Source organism: Salminus brasiliensis, chromosome 20 (assembly GCF_030463535.1).
Source record: "Salminus brasiliensis chromosome 20, fSalBra1.hap2, whole genome shotgun sequence".
In the NCBI taxonomy this organism is placed as follows: domain Eukaryota; kingdom Metazoa; phylum Chordata; class Actinopteri; order Characiformes; family Bryconidae; genus Salminus; species Salminus brasiliensis.
In genome coordinates, this window is record NC_132897.1 from 22,993,234 (window position 1) to 23,019,177 (window position 25,944).

Genomic DNA, 25,944 nt, shown 5'->3' on the forward strand with positions numbered 1-25,944 from the left:
TACCTGAAAGTGGATCTTGCAATTAATCTGCAAATGTGTAACAGGTACGTGTTAATTCGTTTTTTGTACATATATTGATTTTCTTTTTTCTTGTCACACAGGATCTCATGACGCACCTTTTTACCTGAAAGTGGATCTGGCCAACAAGGGGCAATCCATCTTCAGCTGTGATAGGTTGTCTGCATCAGGAACAGTGTCTGGCTGACTTGCAATTAATCTACAACTGTGTTGACTTTCTTTTTTGTCTTTCTTATTTTCAGGATCTCATGACCCACCTGATGCACCTTTTTACATGAAAGTGGTTCTTGCAATTAATCTGCAACTGTGTAACAGGTACGTGTTAATTCGGTTTTTATACATATATTGATTTTTTTTTTCTTATCACACAGTATTTCATGACGCACCTTTTTACCTGAAAGTGGATCTGGCCAACAAGTGGCATTCCATCTTCAGCTGCGAGTGGTTGTCTGCATCTGAAATGATGTCTGGCTGGCTTGCAATTAATCTGCCACTGTGTTGACTTTCTTTTTTGTCTTTCTTTTCAGCATGTCATGACCCACCTGATGCACCTTTTTACCTGAAAGTGTATCTGGCCAACAAGTGCCTATCCATCTCCAGCTGAGAGAGGTTGTCTGCATCTGGAAGTCTGTCTGCCTGGCTTTCTTATTTGCAACTGAGTAACAGGTAAGTGAACATTCGGTTTCTATACAAATATTGACTTTCTTATTTTTCTTTCTTATTTTCAGGATCTCATGACCCAGCTTTTAACCTGAAAGTGGATTTGGCCAACAAGGGGCAATCCATCTTCAGCTGTGAGTGGTTGTCTGCATCTGGAACGGTGTCTGGCTGGCTTGCAATTAATCTGCAACTGTGTAACAGGAACGTGTTAATTCGGTTATTATACATATATTGATTTTCTTTTTACTGGAACAGTGTCTGGCTGGCTTGCAATTAATCTGCAACTGTGTTAACTTTCTTTTTTGTCTTTCTAATTTTCAGGATCTGATGACCCACCTGATGCACCTTTTTACTTGAAAGTGGATCTTGAGATTAATCTCCAACTGTGTAACAGGTACGTGTAAATTCGGTTTTACACATATTTTGATTTTCTTTTTTCTTGTCACACAGGATCCCATGAAGCACCTTTTTACCTGAAAGTGGATCCAGCCAACAAGGGGCTATCCATCTCCAGCTGTGAGAGGTTGTCTGCATCTGGAACGGTGTCTGACTGGCTTTCTTTTCATCTGCAACTGAGTAACAGGTAAGTGAACATTCGGTTTCTATACTTATAGACTTTCTTTTTTGTCTTTCTTATTTTCAGGATCTCATTACCCACCCGACGCACCTTTTTACCTGAAAGTGGATCTTGCAATTAATCTGCAACTGTGTAACAGGTACGTGTTAATTATTTTTTATACATATATTGATTTTCTTTTTTCTTGTCACACAGGATCCCATGACGCACCTTTTTACCTGAAAATGGATCCGGCCAACAAGGGGCTATCCATCTCCAGCTGTGAGAGGTTGTCTGCATCTGGAACGGTGTCTGACTGGCTTTCTTCTCATCTGCAACTGAGTAACAGGTAAGTGAACATTCAGTTTCTATACTTATATTGACTTTCTTTTTTGTCTTTCTTAGTTTCAGGATGTCATGACCCACCTGACGCACCTTTTTACCTGAAAGTGGATCTGGCCAACAAGTGCCTATCCATCTCCAGCTGAGAGGTTGTCTGCATCTGGAAGTCTGTCTGCCTGACTTTCTTATTTGCAACTGAGTAACAGGTAAGTGAACATTCGGTTTCTATACATATATTGACTATTTATCTTTCTTATTTTCAGGATCTAATGACCCAGCTTTTTACCTGAAAGTTGATCTGGCCAACAAGGGGCAATCCATCTTAAGCTGTGACTGGATGTCTGCATCTGGAACAGTGTCTGGCTGGCTTGCAATTAATCTGCAACTGTGTAACATGTATGTGTTAATTCGGTTTTTATACATATATTGATTTTCTTTTTTCTTGTCACACAGGATCCCATGATGCACCTTTTTACCTGAAAGTGGATCCGGCCAACAAGGGGCTATCCATCTCCAGCTGTGAGTTTGTCTGCATCTGGAACGGTGTCTGACTGACTTTCTTTTCATCTGAAACTGAGTAACAGGTAAGTGAACATTCAAGTTGTATACATATATTGACTTTATTTGTCTTTCTTATTTTCAGGATCTCATGACCCAGCTTTTTACCTGAAAGTGGATCTGGCCAACAAGGGGCTATCCATCTTCAGCTGTGAGTTGTTGTCTGCATCTGGAACAGTGTCTGGCTGGCTTGCAATTAATCTGCAACTGAGTAACAGGTAAGTGAACATTCGGTTTCTATACATATATTGACTTTCTTATTCGTATTTCTTATTTTCAGGATCTCATGACCCAGCTGTTTACCTGAAAGTGGTTCTGGCCAACAAGGGGCAATCCATCTTCAGCTGTGAGTGGTTGTCTGCATCTGGAATGGTGTCTGACTGGCTTGCCATTAATCTGCAACTGTGTAACAGGTACGTGTTAATTCAGTTTTTATACATATATTGATTTTCTTTTTTGTCACACAGGATCCCATGACCCACCTTTTTGCCTCAAGGTTGTTCCTATGCAGTTGCTAGGTAGTTGCTATGGTGTTCCAGGTTGTTACCATGGATTTTGTAGGTGGTTGCTATGGAGTTGCTACATGGTTGCTATGGTGTCACAGGTGATTGCTACGGTGTCAGAAGTGGTTGCTATGTTTTTGCTAGATGGTTTCTAAGATGTTGCCAGGCGGTTGCTAGGATGTCACAAGCAGTTTCTATTATGTCACTAGGTGGTTGCTATAGTGTCCCTAAGTGGTTGCTAGGTGGTTGCTATAGTGTTGCTAGGTGCTTGCTATGGTGTCCCAGGTGGTTGCTATGGATTTTGTTTGTGGTTGCTATGGTGTTGCAAGTGGTTGCAATGGTTTCCCTAAGTGATTGCAAGGTGGTTGCTACGCTGGCATTGGCTGGTTGCTATGGTGTCGCCAGATGGTTGATAGGGTGTTGCTAGGTGGTTGCAATGGTGTTGCTCTGGAGTCACTAGGTGGTTGCCTGGCCGGGACCCAGGCCGAAGCCTGGAACCAAGCCAGGACCCAGACCGAAGCCTGGAACCAAGCTGGGACCCAGACCGAAGCCTGGAACCAAGCCTTGACACAGGATGAAGTTAGGAACCAGGCAGGGACCCAAGCCGAAGCCAGGAACCAAGCCAGGACCGAAACAGAAGCCGGGACTGTGGGAAGAGCCGTGGAAGGGGCCGGGGCAGTGAGGCTGAAGCAATACAGCTCCGTGAACCAGGCAGATGCACCAGAGAAACCCACCTGCAACCGTGGTTCTGGGCAAAATTGTTGAGTAGTGCTTTGACCCCTTAAAATTGCACTGCTTCCCAAAATCTCGACGGTACAGCTGAGTATGAGTACAGCTCAGCTACAGCTCTGTTTACAGAAGACTCAGAGTCTCAGGTTAAGCTACTAAGAATAAGAGGAAGGTAGAAGAGACCACTGAAAAGGAATCGAGAGACAACTGTAAGGCAGACAGCAGTTCTCACCCTCTTGTTCATGAACAATTTCTGATGCTCAGCCAGCAGAGTTTTCCTCACTCCAAAGGTCATACTGCTCTCATACAGGGTCTGACAGCCAGCTTCAGTCAGACTCTCATCTCGCACTCGTAGAAGCAGCATCCCCCTCTCAGCACAGCTGACAGTGACCTGCCTGATCAGCTCATCTAAGAGAAAGACAATCAATGTGTAAGTGAGCAGTGTGTTCACATTGTATCTTACCAGGAGAATTCACCACTTATTTCAACATTTCTTTATTTCTGCACTTCAGTGGATTGATCAACTAAATCTGCTTTCAGTGAGCAGTGAGCTGGACTTCACTACAGGAAACACTAAAGCTCAGCTCACTGGAGTCACTCAATCATTTAACCTTTTCATTTCTAACCACCTCCACTCTGCCTGAATCTGATTTACAGGATTTTCATTAATAAAAATTTTAGTTCTTTATTATACAATATTCATTTATTTATTGGTCTTTATTGTTATTATAATTTTAGTGACATGTGTATGACTTTAATTATTATTATTGTTTAATATTTTTGTATATATATTAAAGTTACTTCAGTTAGTCTAGCTTAATGAAGGTTGATTGACTGACTGATCAATCACAGTTATTCACATTAGAAAGATGTTTCCTGCATTAGGTTCATGCTTTTAGCCTGTTTACATTCAGTTTAAACTAGATCAGTAAAAGCTTTTTTTAACCTGTTCATGGAGGAGAGGTGTATTCAGGGTGTTATCTGGCAGAACAATGACTAAAGAAAGCCGTTGTAGCATTATCAGTATTACATGTTCATAAAAGAAAAGATGGAGATGGTAACACTGGTAATTTCAGTAGCAGCTAAAACTGCTACATGGTGAGCAGGTGAGGAAGGTCATACCTTGGTGGCAGAATGGCATTAAGGATCTCCTGGGTTTCTCCTAAAGGTAGACTGTGGTTTCAGTGAAGGTGGGACGAGGCACTGCTGAGAATTTTAATATGAACACTTTTTAGATAAATTTCTGATTAGCACTACTGAGAAATTTTATAATAACACTGCTGAGGTAATTTTAATATTAACACTATTGAGATAAAAATATGATTAGCATTGCTGAGAAATTTAATATTAACACTGCTGAGGTAAATTTATGATTAGCACTGCTGAGATGCATTTCTTATTTACACTGCTGAATTTTTTTTTAGGATTAACACTGCTAAGGTACATTTAAGATTAGCACTGGTGAGAATTGTAATATTAACACTGCTGAGATACATTTATGATTAGCACTGCTGAGATACATTTAAGATTAGCACTGCTGAGATAAATGTAATATTAACACTGCTGAGATGAAAGCGATATCAACACTGCTGTGGTTAATGTATGATTAACACTGCTGAGAAAGTTATGATTATCACTGCTGACATAAAATTAAGATTAGCACTGCTATGGTACATGTATGAACATCACTGCTAAGATACATTTAATATTAACACTGCTTAAATAAATGTAATATTTTATAAATATTAACATTCATGATTAGCACTGCCGAGATAAATGTTAAATTAACATTGCTGAGATAAATTTAATACTAACACTGCTGAGAAATTTAAAACTAACGCTGCTGGGAAATTTAATATTAACAGAGATAAAATTAGGATTATCACTGATGAGATAAATTAAAAATTAACACTGCTTAAATAAATGTAATATTAACATTGATGAGATAAATTTATGATTAGCACTGCAAAGATGCATTTAATATTAACATTGCTGAAATACATTTGAGACCAACACTTCTGAGAAAAATGTAGGATTAGCACTGCTGAGGTAAATTTAATATTAACACTTGTGGTAAATGTATCATTAACACTGCTGAGATAAATGTAATATTAACACTGCTGAGATGAAAGCGATATCAACACTGCTGTGGTTAATGTATGATTAACACTGCTGAGAAAGTTATGATTATCACTGCTGACATAAAATTAAGATTAGCACTGCTATGGTACATGTATGAACATCACTGCTAAGTTAAATTTAAGATTAACACTGCTTAAATAAATTTAATATTTTATAAATATTAACATTCATGATTAGCACTGCTGAGATAAATGTTATATTAACATTGCTGAGATAAATTTAATACTAACACTGCTGAGAAATTTAATACTAACGCTGCTGAGAAATTTAATATTAACACTGCAGAGATAAATTTAGGATTATCACTGATGAGATAAATTTAAAATTAACACTGCTTAAATAAATGTAATATTAACATTGATGAGAAATTTAAAATGCACTTAAATGCATTTAATAACATTGCTGAAATACATTTAGGATGAACACTGCTGAGAAAAATTTTGGATTAGCACTGCTCAGATGAACTTAATATTAACACTGCTGAGAAATGTAATATTAACACTGTTGAGATTAATTTATGATTAGCACTGATGAGATGAATGTAATATTAACACTACTTAGAAATGTATAATTAACACTGCTAAGATAAATGTATTTTTATTAACACTATTGAGATAAAATTATGATTAGCATTGCTGAGAAAATTAATATGAACACTGCTGACAAATTTAAGATTAGGACTGCTGCGGTTAATGTATGATTTTTAAAATGTAATTTTCTGATGAACACTGCTGAGATTAATTTAATAATAACACTGCTGAGATTCATTTATGACTAACCCTGCTGAGACAAATTTAATATTAACACTGCTTAAATAAATGTCATATTAACATTGCTAAGATAAAATTAAGATTAGCTCTGCTTAAGTGAATTTCTGATTAGCACTGCTGAGATGAATTTAATATTAACACTGCTTAAATAAATGTAAGATTAATACCACTAAGGTACATTTAAGATTAGCACTGCTGAGATACATTTAATATTAACATTGCTGAGATACATTTCTTATTTACACTGCTGAGAAAGATTTAGGATTAACACTGCTGAGGTAAATTTATTTCTAACACTGCTTAAATAAATGTAATATTAACATTGCTGAGATAAATTCCAGATTAGTATTGCTGAGATAAATGTAATACTAACATTGCGGAGATAAATTTAAGATTAACTTCTGAGAAATTTATGATTGGCACCGCGGAGATAAATTTATGATTGGCACTGCTGAAATAAATTTAATTTTAGCACTGCTGAAGTAAATGTAAGATTAGCACTGATGAGATAAATGTATGATTAGCACTGCTGAGGTAAATTTAAGAGTAATACCGCTAAGGTAAATTTAAGATTAGCACTGGTGAGATAAATGTAATATTAACACTTTTGAAATAAATTTAATATTTAACACTGCTGAGATAAATTTAATAACACTGCTGAGATAAATTTCAGATTAATATCGCTAAGGTATATTTAAGATTAGCGCTGGTGAGAATTGCAATATTAACTCTTCTGAGATAAATTTATGATTAGCACTGCTGAGATAAATTTCTGATCAACATCGTTGAGATAAATTTATGATTAACACTGCTGAGAAATTCTGGATTATCACTGCTGACATAAATTTAATATTAACACTGCTGACATAAGTTTAGGATTAACTTCTGAGATAAATTTAAGATTAGCACTGCTGAGAAAATTATGATCACTGCTCAGATGAATTTATGATTAACACTGCTGAGATTAATTTATGATTAACATTGCTGAGATTAATTTATGATTAACATTGCTGAGATTAATTTATGATTAGCACTGCTGAGATCAATTTGATTAGCACTGCTGAGATCAATTTATGATTAGCACTGCTGAGATCTATTTATGATTAGCACCATTGAGATAAATTTAACATTAACACTACTGAGAATTTATGATTTACACTGCTGAGATAAATTTAGGATTAGCACTGCTGAGAAATTTAATATTAACACTGCTAAGAAATTTATTATTAACACTGCTGACAAAGTTATGATTATCACTTCTGAGATAAATTTAATAGCACTGCTTAAATAAATGTAATATTAACATTGCTGAGATACATTTAAGATTAACACTGCTCAGATAAATTTCTGATTAGCACTGTTGAGAGTAAATTTGGATTGGCACTGCTAAGAAAAATGTAATTAACACTGCTGAGGTAAACTTATGATTAGCACTGCTAAGATAAATTTAATATTAACACTGCTGAGAAATTTATGATTAGGGCTATTGAGATACATTTATTATTTGAACTGCTGAGATAAATTTAATATAAACATTGCTGAGATAAACTTATGATTAGCACTGCTGAGGTACATTTATGATCACTGCTTAGATTAATTTTATATTAACACTGCTGAGATAAATTTAGGATTATGATTAGCACTATTGAGACATTTATTATTTGAACTGCTGAGATAAAGTTATGAACACTGCTCAGATAAATGTAATATTAACACTGTTGAGATTAATTTAATATTAACACTGCTTAAATAAATGTCATATTAACATTGCTGAGATAAAATTATGATTAGCATTGCTGAGATAGATTTATGATTAGCACTGCTGAGATAAATTTAAGATTAACACTGCTGTGGTAAATGTATGATTAGCACTGCTGAGATAAATTTCATATTAATACTGCTTAAATAAATGTAAAATTAATACTGCTAAGGTACTTTTAAGATTAGCACTGGTGAGATAATTGTAATATTAAGTCTTCTGAGATAAATTTATGATAAGAACTGCTGAGATACATTTAATATTAACATTGCTGAGATAAATTTAAGATTAACACTGCTGAGAAAGATTTAGGATTAACACTGCTGAGGTAAATTTATTTCTAACATTGCTGAGATAAATTTCAGATTAGCACTGCTGAGGTAAATTTAAGATTAGCACTATTGAAATAAATGTAATATATAGCACTGCTGAGAAATTTATGATTAGCACTGCTGAGATAAATTTATGATTAGCACTGCTGAGATAAATTTATTATTAACACTGCTGAGATAAATTTAGGATTATGATTAGCACTATTGAGACATTTATTATTTGAACTGCTGAGATGGATTTAATATTAACACTGCTGAGATAAATGTAAGGTTAACACTGCTGTGGTAAATGTATGATTATCACTGCTGACATGAATTTAATATTAACACTGCTGAGAAATTTAATTTTAACACTCTTAAGAAATTTATGAGTGGCACTGCTGAGAAATTTTATATTAATACTGCTGAGGTAAATTTATGATCACTGCTGAGATAAATGTCATATTAACACTGTTGAGATTAATTTAATATTAACATTGCTTAAATAAATGTCATATTAACATTGCTGAGATAAAATTAAGATTAGTTCTGCTGAGGTGAATTTCTGATTAGCACTGCTGAGAGAAATTTAGGATTAGCGCTGCTGAGAAAGTTATGATCACTGCTCAGATAAATGTAATATTAACACTGTTGAGATTAATTTAATATTAACACTGCTTAAATAAATGTCATTAACATTGCTGAGATAAAATTATGATTAGCATTGCTGAGATAAATTTATGATTAGCATTGCTGAGATAAATTTATGATTAGCACTGCTGAGATAAATTTCATATTAATACTGCTTAAATAAATGTAAAATTAATACCTCTAAGGTACTTTTAAGATTAGCACTGGTGAGATAATTGTAATATTAAGTCTTCTGAGATAAATTTATGATAAAGAACTGCTGAGATACATTTAATATTAACATTGCTGAGATAAATTTAAGATTAACACTGCTGAGAAAGATTTAGGATTAACACTGCTGAGGTAAATTATTTCTAAAATTATAGAAATAATTTAAAGTAAATTATTTCTAAATTTAAGATTAGCACTATTGAAATAAATGTAATATATAGCACTGCTGAGATAAATTTATGATTAGCACTGCTGAGATGCATTTAATTTTAACACTGCTGAGGTAAATGTATGATTAGCACTGCTGAGGTAAATGTAAGATTAGCACTGCTGAGATAAATTTAAGATTAGCACTGCTGAGGTAAATGTAAGATTAGCACTGCAGAGATCATTTTATTATTAACACTGCTGAGGTAAATGTAAGATTAACACTGCTGAGGTAAATTTAACATTAACATTGCTGAGATAAATTTAAGATTAATCCTGCTGAGGTAAATTTAAGATTAACACTGCTGAGTGGAGGGTGGAAAAGGGGTAAATTTAAGATTAGCACTGCTGAGATTTATTTAATATTAACACTGCTTAAATAAATGTCATATTAACATTGCTGAGATAAAATTAAGATTAGCTCTGCTGAGGTGAATTTCTGATTAGCACTGCTGAGGTGAATTTAATATTAACACTGCTTAAATAAATGTAAGATTAATACCGCTAAGGTACATTTAAGATGGTGAGATGCATTTAATATTAACATTGCTGTGATAAATTTATGATTAGCACTGCTGAGAAAGTTATGATCACTGCTCAGATAAATTTAATATTAACACTGCTGAGATTAATTTATGATTAGCACTGCTAAGGTAAACTTATGATTAGCACTGCTGAGGTAAATTTATGATCACTGCTGAGATGAATTTAATATTAACACTGCTGAGATAAATTTCTGATTAGCACTGCTGAGATGAATTTATTTTTATTAACACTATTGAGATAAAATTATGATTAGCATTGCTGAGAAAATTAATAATTAAATTAATATTAACATGGCTGAGAAATTTCAGATAAATTTAGGATTAGCACTGCTGAGGTAAATTTCTGATCAACACTGCTGAGATAAATATAAGATTAGCGCTGCTGAGAAAGTTATGATCACTGCTCAGATGAATTTAATATTAACACTGATTAGATTAATTTCAGATTAGCACTGCTGGGATAAATTTAATATGAACACTGCTGAGATAATTTAATATTTAGCACTATTGAGAAATTTAACATTAACACTGCTGAGATAAATGCATGATTAGCACTTCTGAGAAATGTAATAATACTGCTGAGACAAATTTATTATTAACACTGCTGAGATCAATTTCTCAGCAGTGCTAATCCTACATTTCTCTCAGCAGTTCAAATAATAAATGTATCTCAATAGTGCTAATCATAATCCTAAAGGTATCTCAGCAGTGTTAATATTAAATTGATCTCAGCAGTGCTAATCCTAAATTTCTCAGCAGTGTTAATAATAAATTTCTCATAAGTTCAAATAATAAACGTATCTCAATAGTGCTAATCATAATCATAAATTTAGGATTAGCACTATTGAGATAAATTTATTATTTGAACTGCTGAGATTAATGTAAAATCAACACTGCTGAGATTAATGTAAGATTATTAACACTGCTGAGATTAATGTAAGATTATTAACACTGCTGGGTCAGGACTGGTTAGGACAATGACGAGTGAACACTCGCGGTGCGATGCAAGACTTTATTAAACCAAACAGGGGAAACAAGAATGCAGCAATAACAAGAAAGAATGAATAAACCGAACAAACGAGACAAACTAACATGAGCTAAACCTGAAAGCCACCTGAGGCTGGTTGGGAGTCAGGGTGTCAGGCGAGATAGTGAGATGTGTATATAATATAAAAGTCCTGGACCTTGAAGCCTGTGGACCTGACAAAGCACTGCTGAGATATATTTAATATTAATACTGCTGAGATAAATGTAATATTAACACAACTGAGATAAATTTAATATTAATATTGCTGAGATATATTTAATATTAACACTGCTGAGATAAAATTAATATTAACACTACTGAGATATATTTAATATTAACACTGCTGAGATAAATGTAATATTAACACTGCTGAGATAAATGTAATATTAAATGTAATATTAACACTGCTGAGATAATTTTAATATTAACACTGCTGAGATAAACGTAAGATTAAAGTCATTTTTCTGGAACGATCTTCTCCAGGAGGTCTATGAACTGATTAGCTTCCAGCAGATGGAGATGATGCTCCAGCAAGCGGAACTGAATTTCCGGTCTGAAGCAGACAGGACTTATTTAGTGAAGGTAAAGGGAGCAGGGGTAGACAGTGGGTGTAGAAGTTCTGATTTACAGCTCTGTAGTTTTTAAAGCGGGTTTTTTTCTGCTTCAGTGTTTAATCATCTCATTTTAGCTCCACTTTTTAGCTCTTCACCTCTCTCCTTCTCTTGAGTTTGTGTGAATTATTGTTTATTATTGTAAGTCCATTGTTAATCCTCCTCCTTCTACTAATAATAACAATAATAATAAAAGTGGAAATAAATAAGTATGAATTGCAGTTTGAAATCTAGAGGTGAAACATTAAGATGAAATATAATATAATATTTTTAATATAATAAAGTGCTGCTACTACTTTTTTGCTATAATTTTTACAGGGATAAGGACAGATATTTGAAAGAGATTTACATTGTAAACAGGTCTGTATGTGTTATGATCTATATTTATAATATATTTTATTTGAGATTTCAGAATCTTAAATTTTGGAGCATCACTGTAAAGATTTGATTGCATTTATCAACAAGGGCATTGGTGCGGTCAGAATATTGGATGATCATCACCCAACCAAGTTTCCCCAGCTCATCCCAGAAGTAATGGGCACCGTTTACCATTCACTGGCCACTGAATGTTATTAGTTGCACTTGTTTCTGAACCCATTTTCCATGTTTTCAACTCACACTAATCGTACAGGATACTTTACATAATAAAGTATGCAGAGAAACAGGAGGACTACAATCTGTAATTCTAGAACTACAAAGTTCTCCTACAGTGGGGAAAAAAAGTATTTAGTCAGTCACCAATTGTGCAAGTTCTCCCACTTAAAAAAAATGAGAGAGGCCTGTAATTGACATCATAGGTAGACCTCAACTATGAGAGACAAAATGAGAAAAAAAATTCTGAAAATCACATCACATAAAGAATTTATTAGACCCAGGGAATTGAAGTACACTGAGATGCTGGAGCTGTCGTCTCGCAGCTTACACGCGATCACTCAGGTTTGTTGACGGTGGAGCAGATGGGTGCTCCCGTGTCCGTGTTACCTTCTGGCTCTCTCCTTTTAATTAGGCTGTAATAGTCAGACCTGCCAGAGTCGTCAGACACAATCTGATACTGACCAACATTCTCTGCTCTCTGAATTAACCCTCTCTCTTTACCCTCTCCGAGTAAATGGCCACCCGGCCCGACCTGCTGGAAGATTGCCCGTTAAGGTCCCCTCTACCTTCGTCAAACCAGCTGCCACCTACCGGTCCAACCAGCAGGCCCCCGTCCCACCACCACCCATAGCAGACCAGCGGCTCACACGCCTACCACTGCTACCTGTTTAGCGACCATGTTAAAAACATTTTTAACTATCTGTTGTATCTGGTTTGGAAATTTTATTATTAATGTTTAAATAGTTCTGGCCAGAGGAGGATGGGTCCCCCTTGTGAGTCTTGGTTCCTCCCAAGGTTTCTTCCTCCAGCTCTGAGGGAGTTTTTCCTTGCCACTGTCGCCGTTGGCTTGCTCATTGGGGGTCTTTGATTCGTTATTTCTTCTTTGTCTCTCTTTTATTAATCACTATTTATGTAAAGCTGCTTTGTGACGACAACAGTTGTAAAAAGCGCAATACAAATAAATCTGACTTGACTCTTCTGCATTTTCTCTTTCATTAGTCCAACCAAGCCCGATTTTCCTCTACACATTGCAGGTGCGGCGTCTATGGTTAATCCAACCAATTTTTGCCAGGGCAATGCATTTTTACTTAAGGACTTCTCCACCGCATCAAAAATGTCCCGTACTGTTGTGGTCCCATGCATGGCAGCTATATCCAACAGCTCTTCAGTGACAGAGAGGTCCGACTTCACGCCTCTAATGAAAATGGATAGCTGCGCTGTATCCGTGCTGTCTGTGCTTTCATCAAGCGCTAATGAAAAGGTGATGTAGTTGCGCGTCTCTGCGGCCAGCTGTGTTGCCAGGTTTCCTGCAAGTTTCCTAATTCTCTGGTCGGGACACAGCTGCTCACAGACCTTCAGCATACACTGCTTCAAAAATGCAAATGAAAAAGACTTAGATGCGCGAGCGATTTCTTCAGCTACAAAAAAGCCAGCTTTCACAGCTGCGTTGTTTTGGGCCGTAGCTCTTGTGAACATATTCTGCTGCGATCGCAGTTTGCCTTTTAATTCTTGTACAATTTGTTGCTTTTCTTGAAGGCTAACTTTGGCATACTTAGCTCCGTGTTTGGGATCAAAGTGCAGACGTAAATTGTACTCCTTGACAACTGCCACCGCCTCATAACACAAAAGACATACCGGTTTTTTTCTCCTTGAAGCACAAACATGTATTCGCCTTCCCATCTCTCTTGAAACTGTCTTCCATCTGCATCAATTTTTCTTTTCCTGGACATTTTGGGATCAATATTTGTAGCTATTTCTTAATTCCACTTGTTGAAAAAAATCACATCAAAAAGGATACACTGTAATCTAGTGGTGGAATGCTGTCACTTGGCGGGCAACAGAGGAAAACAATTATAGGACTTCAGTGGTTAAAAATGTTTGAATGTTGTTTTCTGGTCTTTCAGGCAGGAATAATCTTTAATTAGCAGAAGAAATTGTTACATAAATGAATATGATGTATTGTGTCGAGAATGATGCACAATCAGGATTGTGGTGTGAATCTGAAGTGCTGCTTCAAAAATGGCACTTCCAAGATTTGGCTTTCCCTTTTTGGCGAAATTGATACACGGATTGGACCATGTATCAAAAGGGCCGATGGTAGCAACAGCGAACAAACACTGGTTGGCGCCAGGTTTTTCAACATTTGCAGAAAAGTTTTGCAAATCCTGAGTCATTTGTATGAACATAACATAGGGAAAATGACACGACAGCTCAATCGGCATATCCTACTCCAAATTTTTCCAATTGAACACATTATGATTGACTTCATTGAGCTAACACCATGCCAAAATTACTGGTATTGTCTGATAATCATTGACATGTTCAGCAAATGTCCAGAGTGCTTTCCATGTAGAAAACAAGACACACTCGCAGTAGCAAAATGCTTGCTTAGGGAAGTAATTACTAGAGTACTTCCTTTGGAGTTCCAGTAAAAATTTCATCAGACAATGGCAAGCACTTTTAGAACAAACTGATCCAACATCTTTCTGGTGCTTTGAAAATTGATTTGAAAACACATTGCGCTTATCATCCGCAGTCGGTTGGTGCATGGGAACGTCTAAACCAGACCATCAAATAATTCAAACCGCCAAACAGGACTGAGCCCAATGGAAGTATTCTGTGGTTTTCCTAACCTTTCTCTTTACAGGCCAGTTGAATGCTCTCTACAGCAGGTCGATGATCACATGATTGATTATATGAGTGCACTGTGCAAAACTCTTCAGTCTATTCATTCACAGGTGAAAGAGGTGTTGCCAGTGAGTGCTGAGGGTCCTCTACACTCTGTGAAAGTCGGTGACGGGGTGGTAGTGAAAGCCTATCGAAGGAAGGCTCATGGATCCACTGCTCACATTGCAAGAGAGAGACTGTTCCAGACAGCTTTGTGTCTAAAACTGAAGATCCAGGTGATCAGATGACGTGCTAGTAACCTCTCACTGTTATGCCCAACGTCTCCTATGTAGTGCAAAACTCCACTAGGCAGAAGACGGTTGTTTCCATGCCATGGAAACCAACGCTGGCCCGGAGTAGTGGCCCAGAAGCAGATGCTTGTCGACAAGTTTGCTGTTGTTTCCACTGTTTTCCGTCTAGTGTGTTAAAATTTTCTTTAGGGAAACAGACAGGACTTTGACCTTTGTGTTACACTTGTTCTTACTTATACTTCGTGCTCTCCTATCTTAATGAACAATTGTATTAGATTTTATGACATGTAGAGGTAATTGGAATCGTGGACATAGATCTAAATTCAAACTAATTCTGAACAGTTAGAATCTTTGTTTGACATTTTATGTTTAAAGGGAGGAAATGTGGTTTTGAGATCATAGTAGTACATAGTCAGATGATTATTATCTCTCACATATACCATATGTATTTCATTTCATCATCATTCTCTTAGTAAATTATATCCAGGCTAACATACTACTAGACTTACGCACTTAATCAAAACTTTCGGGTGGACTTTTACTGCTCCATATGAAGGAGACCACAAATCAGTTACTCCCCTTCAGCCGGAGTGGAACAAACTAGCTACTCCTCCGATCCCAAGTGTAGACCTTATCTGTTTTCTCTATGCTGGCCACAGTGAGTTATTGTTCAAGTGACCTCGAAGTTGCATACCAACTCGTTTGGGTATCTCCAGGTGTGAGGGTCTTCTAAAAAACATATTTGAGCTTCCTTCCTCTTCATTAATTATGCACGTATGTTAACGCCCTTATGTTTATTCATATCACAGTTAGGTGTAACCAATGCGCTTCAATAACTTCTTTGTCTTCTGTGAATCAGTGGAAAGTGACAACACCCCTTTGGGAAGATATATATGACCTTTTGTAACTTGGTCAACCTTCAGAGATCTCGGAGTATTTGCCAGGAGCTTCTCCCCGGCCGAAAGCTTTTCAATAAATATATTACTTTGGAGCATTTATAGTGATTTCTGCTTATTTAAAAAATGTCCACCATGGCTTAGTGTCAGTTTTAGGTTCAGCTGAGGTTTAGGCTGGATTTAAAGTTAGGCTTGACATCAGTTTTAGGTTCAGCTGAGGTTTAGAGTTGATTTAAAGTTAGGCTTAGTGTCAGTTTTAGATTCAGCTGAGGTTTAGGCTATTTTAAGCAGACCTTTGTAAGAAGATAAAGTAATGGGAGGTAAAATACTGGACAGATCAGGTGGTTGTAGGAGAAGACTTTATTGTAGTTCCAGACGACTCAGTTGACCATCTTCCCTCTAGAGGGCAGCAGCATCTTTTTGATTATATTTTCAATAACTTAGTCTCCAATACTAATCTGACAAACTGTTGGAGGACAAGAAACCCCAATTCCAGACAGTACACCTGGTTTAATGCTTATAATAATGCTTAGTGTTCAAGGCTACACTACTGGTTAATCTCTCACAATAAGATAAGATAGTCCTTTATTAGTCCCGCAGTGGGGAAATTCACAGTGTGACAGCAGAAAGGGATAGCAAGACACTCAGTTACAAAAATTTAGATAAATAATTTACACTATATACACAATATAAATAAGAATTAAAAAGCAATAAACAATATTATTTACAGCAAAAGACTCTTAATTGCACATGGGGGGGGGGGGGTATTGCACATAGTATCCCCTGAACATGAACATGTGTGTGTAGTTAAGTGTGTGTGTATGTGGTCCGCTGGGAGCAGTGCTGGTTGTGCAGTCTGACGGCAGCAGGAAGGAAGGACCTGCGATACCGCTCCTTCACACACTTGGGGTGAAGCAGCCTGTCGCTAAAGGAGCTGCCCAGTGATGCCAGAGTCTCATGCATGGGATGGGAGCTGTTCTCCAGCATGGATGCCAGCTTGGTTGTCATCCTCCTGTCTCCCACCACCTGCACTGGGTCTAAGAAGCACCCCAGGACAGAGTCGGCCCTCTTTATGAGTTTGTCCAGTCTCTTCTTATCTGCCATCGAGATGCTACTGCCCCAGCAGACCACTCCATAGAAGATGGCAGATGCCACCACTGTGTCGAAGAACGTCCTCAGGAGCGCTCCCTGCACTCCAAAGGACCTCAATCTCCTCAGCAGGTAGAGTCTGCTCTGGCCTTTCTTGTAGAGTGCAGCAGTGTTGACTGACCAGTCCAGTTTGTTGTTCAGATGAACACCCAGGTATTTATAAGAGTCCACACTCTCGATGTTCATACCCTGGATGTTCACTGATGGAGGGGGGTGTCTGCACCTGCGGAAATCCACTACCAGTTCTTTGGTTTTTCCAGCATTTATCTGCAGATGGTTCTGCAGACACCAGTCCACAAAGTCCTGAATAAGTTCTCTGTACTCGCTGTCCTCCTCATTGGATATGAGGCCGACGATCGCTGAGTCATCAGAGAACTTCTGGAGGTGACAGGTCGGTGAGCTGTACATGAAGTCAGCAGTGTACAGGGTGAAGAGGAACGGTGCCAAGACCGTTCCTTGAGGGGCTCCTGTGCTGCTGACCACCAAGTCAGAGACACAGTCCCGTGCCCTCACATACTGTGGTCGGTTGGTGAGGTAGTCCAGTATCCAGTTTGACAGGTGACTGTCCACTCCACAATGTCCCAACTTGTCCTTTAGAAGCTCTGGCTGTATGGTGTTAAAAGCACTGGAGAAATCGAAGAAGGTGATCCTCACAGTGCTGCCGGGCTTCTCCAGGTGAGAAAGAGCTCTGTGTAGAAGATAGATAGATGATATGACGAAAAGTATTTAAACTCCTTTAACTGATCACTGTTCAGTTCCCTTCTTCCTCTCTTTGAACAAATGTAAATCACCTTTGAATTCAATTAGGAAATTTAATAGTAACCTTTTGCTTAATTGAAGATATTTCACTACTGGAAATTTCACCTTTGAACAAATGGGAGTGGTTTAAATGCAATGTTGGAGCAGCAGCAATTAGGACAGTATGCTTCTAAACAGATGAGGGTCCAACACTCACAACAGACACACACAGATTCGTTCAGCATTGATTAGGAAGTGAATATGGGTTGAATGCAGTGTATTAAGCTTAGCCTGTAGCTCAGCTAGTCTGTGCTGCAGCATGACTGAGGAGACAGAGGCTGCTTCTCTTTAGTGAACTGCATCTCTTCATTTCATTTAGACGGGCTGGAGCACGGTCGAAGAGAAGAACCAGGCTGAACCAGGTTCTCTGTGCAGCTGGACACAACGCAGAGTCGTGGACGGGTATCCCGGATGTAAAGAGGACCGGCTACATTTATACACTGATCCATTAATAAAGACTTTTATCTTAGATTTTGTCTGAATAACTTAATACTTTTGTCTCAGTCCCTCTGACGCCTACTTTCCAGAATGTGTGAAAGTGTGTAAAAAAGAAAGAAGAGAGAGACATTTTTAGGTCAAATAAAGTTAATTTTATTATTTTTTTCGGTGGTTAATAAGAATGAGAATTATATCAGTTCAGTGGTATATTAATTTAATTTTGAAAATATCAAATTGACATTTGCGTTGTATGAAAGGTGTAGTTGTATTAGACAGAAACAGTCATTGTAGGAGATTAAACTAGACGCTAGGTGGCAGCATGGAGTCAGGAGTCAAATGCTTCAACAGCACTGAACTGTGTTAATACTCTGAAAAGCTTCTCAGTGAGCATCTCTGTACCAAAGCTGCTCAAGTACATCGCTGCGCTAATGGCGCCCCCTGTGGAGAGTCTTAAGCTCGCGGGAGCCATTACAGCACAGTGTGTAATAAAAACTGAATCCAAATTTCTATAGAATTTCATTTTTAAAGCATAAAGGAAAATGATGTCACTCTCCAGTGTAAATTAGACCTTCCAGCAGTAAATATTCACTCAGCTTCTAGTTAAAGAAATATTTGAAGGAAACAGTGGCGTAGGGTTCAGTTAAACTGCTCACACCACCCAACCTAACCCCTCATATGAGTCGTGTTTTATGTTAAATTAAATATAGGAAATGTTACACAAGGAACGACAACAAATATTTACCATCTCACCCTTAATGTCACGAGAAGCGCCGGGAAGCGAGTCTTTATACAAGGAAGCTGTTACTGACATATAATGATCGCTAGATGCCGATTCTTCCACGCATCATTCAGTTGGGTGTAGAGACTCTCGATATGCCCGGTGAGTTTAAACTGTTCACTGGATGTTCAAAAATAAAGTTGTTATAATTAAAAATATATTAAATAATCATATACATAAGAATAATCAGTGTAATTACAAATTACAAAAGTATATTTAAGTATTAAATAATTGTTTACCGTTGTCTGCAGAATATTGGTTCTGAAAGATGCCAATGCCCCCTACTGTTACCATAAAGCTATAACTGTCAAGCCCTCGTTATCGTGCCCTCCCCCGGGCCGCTGCCCACAGGCCCAAATAGGGACTTCCTGATCGTGTCTGTTTATTTGTGTTGATTTATTGTTCATGTGTTTCACCTGGGACTGGGAGTAAGGAGAAAGGAGTGTAGTTCCCTTTGCCGTGAATTGACTCGACTGGAATCCCTGTGACGCTCTGGGATTCATCACGCGTTACTGGCGTGTTCAGCTCAGCTCTAGTTTTGCGGTCCATGTTTAGGAGAGATTCTCCGTCTGACTCGGAGGCAAGCGAGGTACATTCGCTTCCTGCTCAGGTTCCAAGGCGACCTACATTTTAGGCAGTACTCTGCAGGTTCAGGTTAGGTCTGCCCTGCTTTCTAGTCTGGCAGCTGGCTCTCCAGCTACCCCTGTGTGTTTACGATACCATAGTCTGTTTCGAGAGGCAAGCGTGTTACATTCGCTTCCTGCTCAGGTTCCAAGGCGACCTACGTTTTAGTACTCTGCAGGTTCAGGTTAGGTTGGCCTTGCTCGCTGGTCTAGCGGCTAGTTCCCCAGCTACCTTCGTTTGTACACAGAGTTCAGCTCTGTCCTTAGTTTTGTATCTCCCCTCTCTGCCCAAGCGAGGCTTGTGGCTTTGTGTTTATCTCCCCTTCAGTTCTCCCCTCGTTTCACTCTCCCTGCTCCTCCCAGTCCCGGGTTTGTTTTGTTCGCCATCTGATTTGTGGTGTTTTGGTTCTGTTCATGGTTTTGCCCATGTTGCTGCACTTTGCTGTTCATATCTCTTTGTTTTGTATTTGGTTAATAAAGTACCATGCTTTGATTTCCATCTCTGCGAGTGTTCATCCCTTCAGGTCTGGCCGTACACGCCATGATAATAACATTAACAGGTGAACGTCATTCTTTTTTGAGGTTAATTTATTTAGATTTTCATTTGTTGTATTTAATAATCATTTAAGAAAGAGGAGAGAGGTCTGTAATTTTCATCATAGGTACACTTCAACTATAATCCAGGAAATGACATTGTAGGATTTGTAAAGAATTTATTTGTAAATTTTGGTGGAAAATAAGTATTTGGTCAATAACAAAAGTTCAACTCAAAACTTTGTAACATAACCTTTGTTGGCAATGACAGGTCAAACGTTTCCTGTCTTCACCAGGTTTGCACACACTGTAGCTGGTATATTAAGCATGATTAAAAAACCACATGTATCCAGGATGTACCTGGATGTCATGCAAGCTAGCAGACCAAGAAGCATTCTGGTCAATAAGACAAACAGATCTTCCATTAACTTCTGTTATTAGACTGTACTATTACACTGCATAGTGTTAGAAGGGTGAGCTGAACTGTATTGATTACTTAAGTGCTGATTTAACACTGGGAACTTTACTGTGCATGTAGTCTTTATAAGTCAGAAGTCAGAGGTTTCTTAATAACAAAAACTAACTGGCACCATTAATGATCAGAGACTAATCACATTCCTTCAACAGACGCCCTGGAGAGCCCAAAGCTCACCCTAAACACCTCAAACTCGTCTCACCTGGGGAAGCAGTCCAGTACAGCTGTGACCACTGTAACATCTTATACAAATCAGACAGGAGCAACTCCATCAGCATCACTGTGGGTAAGAGAACAGAGAATGACTTTATAATAAGCTCATCTGACTGCAGTAGTAGTAGCAGCATTCTGTAATCATATGTGAGCAGCACGGATTGCTACTGGCTGTCTAAAAACGTCCATAAAAAAAGTGTGCCACTACCGGATTCACACCCGGCCAGTTTTGTGCTTAGCATGTGCTGCTCTGTTTAGAGAACAGGTATGGACTATAAGAAGTTATAAGAACCAATGAAAATTAAAGAGAATATTATATTATACTAATTAGCGCTAAATCAAGAATTCTGTGATTTACACTATATGGACAAAAGTATTTGGACACCTGCTCATTCATTGTTTCTTCAAAATGAAGGATATAAAAAAAGTATTTATCCTGCTTTTGTTGGAGTAACTGTCTCTACTGTTCAGGGAAGAAGGCTTTCTACTAGAGTTTGGAGGAGCATTGCTGTGAGGATTTTATTGCATTCAGTGACAAGAGCGTTAGTGAGGTCAGGATGTTGGATGATCACCACCCCACCAACTCAACTATTAGATGGAGCACCACCATAATTCAGCTCAATGCTGGGTGGTTTTATACCCCTCTAACCCACGCCTGACATCAGGCATGGCGCAAGCAGGTTCATGTTTACTATCTGCTCCATAAAAAGTGTCCTATTCTAATGGCAGTACTTTTCTACAAGCACTAGACAAGCTGCGTGCTGTTTGCACATCTGTGTCAGAAATAGGTGCACCTTAAAGATGCTGAATTCAGTCCATTATCTATTTTTAGTAGAGCAACTTAACTGATTGGTATCTGTCTGGCTGTCATCAGCTCACAAACAGTAGCTGCCTTCCCCACAGAGAACTGCTGTATGTGTGAACAGCCACTGTGGGTGAGCTGCTGCAATCACAATGTGGCCTGTGTGAATGTTGTACCAGTTTACAGCTACTGATACCAGTTCCTCTTCTTTTCCAGTGAATTTGCTGCAGCCCAACATCTCCTTCAGTGCTTCACCAGTGTTTCACTGGTGGCTTGAAGGGCCTGAAGTGACCAGGAGCTACAGCTCCATCATCTGCTCCGTTCAACCGCAGTATCCAGGAGGCTCCTTCCACCTGGAGTTCAGTGGTGAATCCAGCATCACCAAAACTCAGTCAGCTGTTAACCACTCAACCACCTTCTCCTTCCCTGAGGCTGATTATGTCCACCAGGGAAACTACAGTTGTGTTTAGGAAGTAACTGTGTCTTCACACTCTATTAGATTCTCCAACACGGAATTCTTGGCCGTCACTGTGAAAGTTACAGTAATAAGATGAGCTCATCGTTTTTCTGGACTAGTTCTCCTGAAGTGTAAATGTTCTGACAGTTTTGGTTCCCATCATCAGTTTTTCAGCAGCAGCAGCAGGACTGTTACTCGTATCAGTGCCGATCATTGTTTTCCTCAAAGGGAGAAATAAGCAAAAACTGCAGAAAGCTGAGAAGACGTATCGTAGACACTGTGAGTACTTTCTGTTCAGAGGACAGTTTACTGAGGTACACTGAAACTCACAGAAGGTAGACAGAGAGTAGATACACATGTCCAAATGTTTGTGGACACCTGCTCATTCATTTCTTCTGAAATCAAGGGTATTAAAAAGTATCTTATTTTCTTCTCTGCAGAACGAACATGGATGTGAGGATTTCCACCCCACCTCATCCCAAACTCCCCAACTCATCCCAAAACTAATGGATGAAGCATCATCCATTATATTTTGAAGACATTTTATAAAATCTATAAGAAATCCCAAAAAGAAACATTCTTCTTGCAGACTACTTTGTTGAGTTGTTGTGGATCTCTATATTGAGAAGAAACAATGAGCATGAGCAGGTGTCCCAATACTTTTGTACCTAGTTACATAGTGTACCTAGGTACTGTGTAGAATGCCTTTTGGTAAAAATGTACTGATATTAAAAAAAAAATTATTTAACCAGGCAAGGAACCATGTAAAATTCAGTAGTTCTTTGATGTGTCATGGTTTTATAAAGAGGCCTTTAAGAAACCCCTTGTTTAAAGTGTAGAGAAATGTGCTGCTGTAAAAGATGGTTAACCACTAAAAAGATGTATTTATTTATTTATTAATTTATCTATCCACACAATTCTTCAGGTGCCAGAGCCCCGGCGGGAAATGAGGAGACTGAGGGGGAGGAGGAGGATGATTATGAAAAAGCAGAAATCGCTCTTCAACAAAGAGAGGACTCTAATCTGGTGCATCCTGTTACACTTAGTAGTCTAATGCCTCTCTGGTTCATCAGACTGGAATCTGATTGCTTAGTGGGATGGAATCTGCTAATTCACTTATTTCCCAGTAAAGGGAGGGGATTTGGTTCTACTGGGAGGGACTTTGGATGTACTGAGAGGAGTTAAGGTGGTACTGGGAGGAGTTACGCTTGTACTGGTGGTGATTTTGTTTGTACTCGCAAGACTTTTAGTTGTACTGGGAAGAGTTCTGGTTGTACTGGAAGGAATTCTGGTTGCCCTGGGAGGAGTTTGGGTTGTACTGGGAGGAGTTGGGGTTGTATTGAACCAGGTGTAAGAGAATTAAAGAACTCTGGAATTAGAGAAGGGTGGAATTCTGGTGGCTTTTGCTTTGTGGGAGAAGACCAGACCCTCCTCTGAAAAGTGAAGCTAGGACTGAGAGATGTGGCAGAGTTAAGTTTTAACTGTATTGTGACTCAGTTATTCTGTAGGGGGAAAACACAGGATCAGGATCACCTGTTTGAGGAAGAAGATGGAGGATGAAGATGATAATGATGAAAGTGGAGAAACAGTTCTTCCAGAGAAAGAAGATTCGGTGACTCTGATGATGACTACATCAATGTAGATGCTGATGTGGAAAAACCAGCGTTGGAAAATCAGCAGCAGGTGAATGTTTATGTAAACTGTGTAGAACATCATAGTCATTTCAGTCAGTACTGGTTATAATATTGGAAATTGACTTATTTTCCCATCTTTCAGGTTCCTGCCCACTTTGTAGTTCACATAACATTGACATTTTGTGGCTAAAATTGTGTCGTAAACCAGTTTTTCATTTGTGTGTTCTGATATGATCATCCTGTAGATGCCAAACACACACACACGACTGCCCATGAGGAGATTGAATCCTCTGAGTTCTCATAATAGTCTTCATCATCCATCTCAGAGTTCTCTGATGAGGACTACATTAATGTAAACTAGATAGTGGTGATGACGTACTCTGACCAGAAAAGTCAGGAGGTCTTTATACACATTCAGCCACTAAGCTCAGAGGAGCAGATGCTGTTCTGCTCTCCACAGCTGTACAGAGTGATTCTCTGAGTCACTGTAGCCTTTCTGTCAGCTCCAACCAGTCTGACCATCCTCTGTTGACCCTCTCCTAGTAACAACTAGGAACAACCAGTTTCTTTATTAAATCTCTGACTGTCTCAATTCCAGAAGAGGTGAGGAAAGCTTCTTCAAGCACCTGCTGAAACACTTTCTAGTGACAGATGTGAGTAACTGGGGCAGCGTCACTGCTCACACATTCAGACAGGAGGGACAGTGTGGAGGAGGCCGGCTGTGGTTTTCCTTCTGGGCTTTGCATGTGCTGCTATGTTGTTGATGCTCGGTGTAAAACATTAAGGAAAGGCCACACAAATACAAATCAGCTGGCCCTCCTGTTGGCTACCTGGAGAACTAGGGGCATGTCTGCAAGTGATTGCTGTGATTGTCTAAGTTCATCAACAGTCAAAATCAGTTCAGTTTCAAGTAATGAATAAAGGACATCATTATTATTACTGTTGTTGTTCATTTATAATTAACAATAATGGCAATATAAATATATTCAAATATTTAAAACTGTAAACATAACCGTTATTATTAATAGTAAAATAAATGATATAAATGAATTGTGTAAATACAGTGTAATACCTGTAACTGTCAGGCCCTCGGCACGCGCTCAGCAGCCGGCTTCCCTCATTAAGCGGATCAAGGTCAGCTGGGACTGGAGCTTCTTAAGCCGTCGCTTTGTTTTCTCTCGTTGTCGTGAATCAGCTCTGTTACAGCCTCTGTAGCACTGCGCTCTACGCTCTGCTCAAAGAGGAAGCAGACTGATCCTGTCGTTGCCTGTTTGGTCTTATGTCTGTTATCCTTGTTGCTCTGTCTGCTCTGCTGATCTAAGCCCTGATGCCTCCCTGTTTCACTGAAGTCTTTCTTCTCTGTTTTTCCTTCATTATTTTGGTTTGTTGGTTTTTCTGCTTCCAGGTTTCTGTTCATTGTTTTTTTCAACACCTCGCTTGTGTTCTTTCTCCTGGCCCGAGCTCCGTCTAGTGTTCTGCTTTTGTTTGATATGTTTCTCATTTTCCTGAATACTGCTCAGCTTCCTCCCAGTCCCAGCTGTGTTACTGTGTCCAGTTTGAGTTGTGAGGTTTTGATTTTGTTTCTGGTTCTGTGCATTAGATTGCTGTTCCCCCGGTTGTGCTTTGCTTTGTTGTGTCTGTTTACTTTTGCCCAGGTTACATTAAAGTCCTGCATCGTCCATCCCTGCAAGTGTTTCCTTGTGTTCACTGCCACGTCTGACCAGGTAACTAATAAACTAATAAATTATTTATTATCATTATTATTTATTATCATTATTATTATTATAATTGAAAACAACTGTATCATGAAAACATCACATCTGTAATACATAAAGGAAATTATTATTGTGGTTGTCATTATTTATTAACAATAATAACAATGGTAATATTTACATATTTAATGTGCTAAAATGCCTTAAGATGAGACGATTAGCCTCGTTAATAAGTGAGGAAATGATCGTTGGCTTCTTCTTCTCAGTCTATGACTGGAGCTGCTGCTGCAGATATGATATCTGACCTGTAGGTGGCGCTACTGT

At 38.3% G+C, this 25,944-nt stretch overlaps 1 pseudogene; it reads left to right on the forward strand.

Moving 5' to 3' along the window:
* LOC140542386 (uncharacterized) overlaps positions 1 to 25,163 on the forward strand; it is a 157,297-nt pseudogene extending 132,134 nt beyond the window's left edge.
* Positions 25,164 to 25,944: the final 781 nt, after the last annotated feature.